Raw genomic sequence first — 6,000 nt, 5'->3', positions numbered from 1 at the left:
TGAAACTTGATATAGCTGTGTTCTGAGAGAAAGTTTAAAAGGAGAATAGTATCATGTTGAGAGGTTTGTAGGGAGGGACTACACAGGAGATGATCATCTACATATTGAAGAAGGGTGGAGCTCGAGGGAGTAAGGGATTTGAGGTCTTGTGCTAGAGCCTGTCCAAATAGGTGGGGACTATCTTTAAAGGCTTGGGGAAGGACTTGTTAAGTGTTCTCTGAATATTAAAAATTAACTTAAGGAATTTCCTGCCTTGATTTTTCTCTGGGATACCGGTGTCTTGGTTTGGGAGCATATCAAAAGGCTGCCTGCTCAGCTTCCAAGGTGGGTTGAGGTATTGTCTATTTGCTAAAGAATCCTGCCTTTTACTATGCCATCTACAGCTGGGTCTGCATGCTAAGTTAGTTGCTCAGTTTGCAAAATTACCTCAGTCAGATCTGGAGGAGGAAAGACAGCACATAGGCCTGGGCCTTTTAGTATGCTAAAGTGAATCTTATACATGATTACAAATGATTAGCATAATAAAACATGTGCACCTCTTCTTTATCTGGGGAACATTAACTGATCTCACTGAAGAATGATTCTAGAGCTTAATGTTCAACATAGTTTTAGTAGGGGAGGGGTTTCCTAGCATGTAGTTTTCCATTGCTCTGACTGCAAATATCCTGCCTTGCTTTCTCCAGAGGCTCTCACCTTATTCTAAGCCTATGGTCCCTGTCTCATTCTCCCCTCTACAGAGACTGTAGCTGCTGCTAGGGAAAGGGGGAGACGACCGCTCTGGCTGCTTCATGCTGAGAGGGGGCACAGTAAAGGGTGCAGCTAGGTCTCCATCACTGGTCAGTTGAGAGGGCCTCGGAAGGTTGGCGCTTCTATTCTGGGTTTCATTTCTATTACTATTTGCAGTTTTGTGGCTTCTAGGCAAGATAGAACAAATTGTGTTATTAGGTTAAGTAGCAACATCTGGAGTTGGATTTTTCATTCTGGAAGGACAAACTTGACGAGATTAAGAATGCATGGCTGAATATGAGAACTAGAAATATGAAGAGTCTAATTGAGAATCATAGCTAGGTATCATGGGGAAACTACAATTCTGGATTGAGTTTACATCTCAATGACTAGTATTAGGATTTAGTATAGATAAGACTGCATTATTGAAACAATACTTTTCTCTTAAATCACCCTCATTTTTATTAGAAGTAACCAGGTTAAGAAAATAAGTAACACTTGGCTTGATTATTTGCATAAGTGCAGTAAGAAGAGCAATTGATTACATGGGATCTTTTAAATGTGCTTTGCTGGAACTTTTTGTAAGGAATTTCAGATTGAACTTTTAAGGGCTTCTTGAGGCCAGAAAGCCAAGCCAGACTTGCCATCAGCTTGTGCCTGCAGTACCTGTAGATTTGGGTGAATTCCTCTCTTCTTGAGATTCCCAAGACATTCTTGAGGTTCCTGCAACTGCCAGGAAATGATCTTCCTTACTCACCTGGTAAGGCTGCTGGGAACCCTGTAAACAAGGTACAGGCCAGTTCTTCTAAGGGGCTTTGTTGGCTTTATAAAGTCAATCTTAGTTCCTTAAAGCTGTCGGTTCATATCTGAGTTTACACACGTGTCTCTCAGGTATGACATTCCAGTAAAAGCCTTGGTGATTTAACCAGTGTTTTTAATTAGTCCTCTTACAAGGAAAGCAGATTCTTATTGAACTTGTGCAAATAAACATACTGCCATGAAATATAAAAATAGTCACTGAGAGTTTTTAAATTCTGGAGGGATCAGGTAGAAAGATAAAGTTTCAATTCTGCTTATAAAGGCAGTTATTTACTAAACTGTTGGCAGCTTAAGAGAAAAAACTTAAAACACTTTATCAACAACATTTGAAACAAAAAGCCACAAAATTATCTTCCTTAGTTTACTTAATCCTATGTAACTAATACCTGTTCTGCTGAAATCTATTTTACTAGTTTAGGAGTAATAAAACAGTGACTATAGATGACAAAAGACTTACTTATAAATGACAATGGTTAAAGATCTGATGAGAGCTTACTGTAAGACAGTTGTCATAGGGAAATATGGATATTTTTGTAACACAAAACAGTCAGTAACAAAGTTTAGCATCATTCTCTGTGATAGTGCTTTCCAGGTAATTAATTAAGCAGGTAAATAAGCCAAATTAGCTAAATATTTTCCTCAATGAGAAAAAATTCCTCTGGCATGTTCCAGGGGCCCTCTGGAAAATATCAGAGTGAACTAGAGGTAAAAAGCACCTTCTTGAATTTGATTTTGGGACACTGTTAAAAGTTTTAAGGCACTTGCTTAAATAGTTACTCACATTAGACAAAGCTACACTTCACTTTAACCATTTTTCTTTGAAAGATTTAACAGATACCATCAACTTAAATGACTTTAGGTAAACTTAGGCAGCTGATAACCATAAGGACATGTCTATTCAGTTTAACTTAAATTTGCATTAATGCTTAATATCTTCTATTAGAATTTTCTGGAAATTTTAGAATGCCCAATTTTTACAAGCGTTTGTCTTTAAATCAATTTTTATTAATACCATCCGGAGGTAGAAAAATATTTTTCATTTACACACTTAGACACAAACATACAGATTGAGACATAATGATACAGTGAGAGGACAGACAGAGCTCCTGGGATGAGCCAGGAGGGGACGAGAGCCCGTGGTGGGGCATTGTCTAGGAGTTTTATAGGCAGTTGAGGATATTTGGGAACATGAAAAAAGCTTAGGGGTGAGGACTTTAAGGCAAGTAGGTGTTTAGGATTGCAGGGGAGACAGAGAGAGAGAGAGAGTGAGAGAGTTTGGTTCGGAGGTAGGAGAAAGCCTGGATATATGGGATCTCTTTCCATTTGCCCGTGCACTCACCGAAGTTGTATAAGTCGCGGAGAATTTTAGGATCTAAAGAGCCATTTGGAGTCCATTTAGACTGATTGTCCAAGGGATATTGTGGCCAGATCTCATTACAGTAGAGAACAGGTTTGAGGTCTGGAGTGAGGTGGAGGGGCTTTAGATTATTGAGTAAGCACCCCAGCAGTGAATCTGCGGGAACAGAGGGCCAGATCCCATGGTGAGAACGAGACCATTCAGAAGTCGCTTAAGCATCCCTGAGCATTTGAGAAAGTCGTGGAGAAGACCAGGCAGTTAGGGGGTCGTCACCACCTCTAACTGTGGGGCCGAGGTGAAAATGCCAGGGAGGCTCGGTACCTGGTACTAGGAGTTTTTGAGTCAAGTAGATATGTAGATAAAGGGAGACCGGGCCTCAATGGATGAGGATTCTCACCATGGGGAGGCAGAGAAGGGTCGACTATGGGGATCAACCGTGACTCTGAAAGTCATGGTTGGGGGTGCCCCTGTCCCAGAGGAGCCCTTGGGGGTGCCGGACACTCAACGGTCACTTCCCAGATTCCAAAGGGACATTTAAGTCGACCATGAAGGGGAGACTCACCAAATCGAAGGCCGGTGTTGGGCGAGAAGACAAGCGACTGGGGAAATGGACGGTGAGCCCGTGGAGGAGGATCGGGCAGTGAGGGTTCCCAGAGCAGCTCAGGTTCCCAGAGGAAGAGCAAAGTTAATGGGAGAACCTCATCCGAGTCACGGCACCAATGAAAGGGTATCTCGCCCGACCCTCCTTACCCAGAATGACTCAGGAGACACAGGCCCACGCAAGAGACTTTATTATCTGAAGGAGAGAGTGGCTGCCCCAGAGAGGGGTGGGGAGAGAGAGAGGGAGCAGCAGAGAGAGCAGCGGGACAGAGAGAGAGAGGGAGAGAGAGCAGGGAGAGCAGGGGGACAGAGACAGAGACAAAGAGAGAGAGCATTAGAGAGACAGAGACACAGAGATAGAGAGGGAGAGGGAGAGCGAGGGGACAGAGAGACAGAGACAAAAAGCAGCGAGACAGACAGACACAGAGAGGGGGGGGGGCAGCAGCGTGGTGTCTTTTATTGTGGCGGATCCGCTAGGCCTGTTGCTTTGGGGGAGGGTCGGGATGTTTAGAGATAAGGCGGGGTAAGCCGAGGCAAGCCCCAGGCAGGCCCAGGCATAATTCTCACCGGCTTATGTGCTTGGGACCATGGGGCAAATGGAGGATAAATTACTATTTTCTTACACAGTCAAAGTGTGAAATAAAGTTTAAAAAACCCATTTACTGCTTACAAACTGCAGACCACGACCGGCTGTCTCTGCTCCTGAAGAAGCAAGCCAGCCAGCCCCTCCCTTTAACCTCTCAGGTTCAGACAGGCCCTCGGTTGCCTAGGTAATTATCCATTGATATGGAGATGAACCTCTCTCCACCCGTGAGGATATGCAAATGCACCAAAGCCAGGCGAGATGTTCTGGAAATGTTACAATTTTACCCACACCCTCTCTGTGGTCAAGGGGGCCAGGCCCCTGAATCTGAGTCAGAGATGTCTTCTTGCATGTCTGTTCTTCACAGGCTTTCCCCACATCTGTGTTTTGGCTCAGTTTCATTCTCTGTCTGTCCTTCAAGATATTCTTTATCCTTCCCTTTGTCTCATGGTCAGAGCAGCTGTCACTTTCCCTAACCCAGGAAGCTTTTCTGAGCACCTAAGCTCTCATTACAGTAGTCTGCCAAGCCATTCTTGATAGAAAGACTACTCTGGGAGGTCATCTCACTTTGAGTCTGGAGAACTCCAGAGTCTTCCCAATGGCCTGCAAGGCCCTAAGCAAGTTGACCTCATCTCCTACCTGTTTCTCCTCACACCCAGCTCCAGCTCCACCGGCCTCCCTGCTGCCTCACAAATAGGCCAGATATCCATCCACACATGCTCTCACCTCAGGACCTTTGCACTTGCTGCTCTCTCTGCCTGAAATGCCCCCTTCCATATATCCACATGGCTTGTTCCCTCACCTCCTTGAAATCTTTGCTGAAATATCCCTTTTTCAGAGAAGTTTCCCTGACCACCCTACTTAAAATTGCAGTCCACCTCTGCATGACCTCTCCCCCTGCCCTACTTTTTCTCCACCAGTACTTACTGCCTTTAATATGCTTTAATATTTTTATTGTCTGCCTTTTCCAATTAAGCTGTTCTCAAGAACTAGAGTTTAGATTTGTTTGGTTCACTGGGATAAAAGTACACCTGGCATACAATAAGTACTCAATAAACATTTGTTGCATGAATATATGAATAAAGAAATAAATTCCCCCCACTAGGCACTGAGACCATTGGGATTGCAGGGCTGCAGCTTTCTCTGCAGCGGGGAGAAGCAGCTCCAACAAAAGGAAGTCAAGAACTCAGAATTCCCTCCAGCATCTCCCCCAACCTGCCTGGGTCAGGGAGAGGGCAATGAAAAGTGAGAATTCCCAGCAGCAGAAAGGGAAATGGGCCTGTTGGGGAGAGGGGAAGGAAAGGTGTCTCCATCAATGTGGGGCAGGGTGGACAGAGTTCTGGGCAAAAGACACACTGTCCTCACCTGCCCTAGAAGTGACTAGCCAAACAGAGCAGCAAAGGGGTTTAAGGGTGTGCCTAGGGAGGGCATTTTCAGAGGCTACTCACCTACCCTGCTGAAGCCACAGTGACCAGCTAAGCCCCGCATTCAGCCCTCCCCATCCCCCACCACACCTCTCCTGTTGGCTTCACCTCCCAGCTCTTGTGGCCCCCAGTGCTCTCTCTCTCAGCATCTCTTTCGGATCTTCCAAAGAATCTACTTAAAGCCTCAAATTCCTGAGCTCTGCAGATTTTGCAGAAGATTTCAAAGGAGGTAGGATGAGGGGGTTACACTGCACATCCTAAAGCAAACCGGTTAAAAACTTCTCCCTTAGACATTTCCATATTTCTAAGTGCCTCTCTGGAGCTGCCTGGATGAGAGTGAAGTGTTTCTCCCTTCCAGACCCTGCACCAGCTTGCTCCCCTCCTGGATCTGCCAGCAGACTTCAGATTCTTCTCCCATACACAGCACAGAATAACTCCATCAGCCCTTCCTCAGCTCCCTGTCCAAACCTGCATACCCAAACTAGTGAAAC

This window comes from Manis pentadactyla, chromosome 16 (genome assembly GCF_030020395.1).
Source record: "Manis pentadactyla isolate mManPen7 chromosome 16, mManPen7.hap1, whole genome shotgun sequence".
In the NCBI taxonomy this organism is placed as follows: domain Eukaryota; kingdom Metazoa; phylum Chordata; class Mammalia; order Pholidota; family Manidae; genus Manis; species Manis pentadactyla.
The sequence above is the reverse complement of the archived record's forward strand: the minus strand, read 5'-3'. Positions refer to the sequence as shown.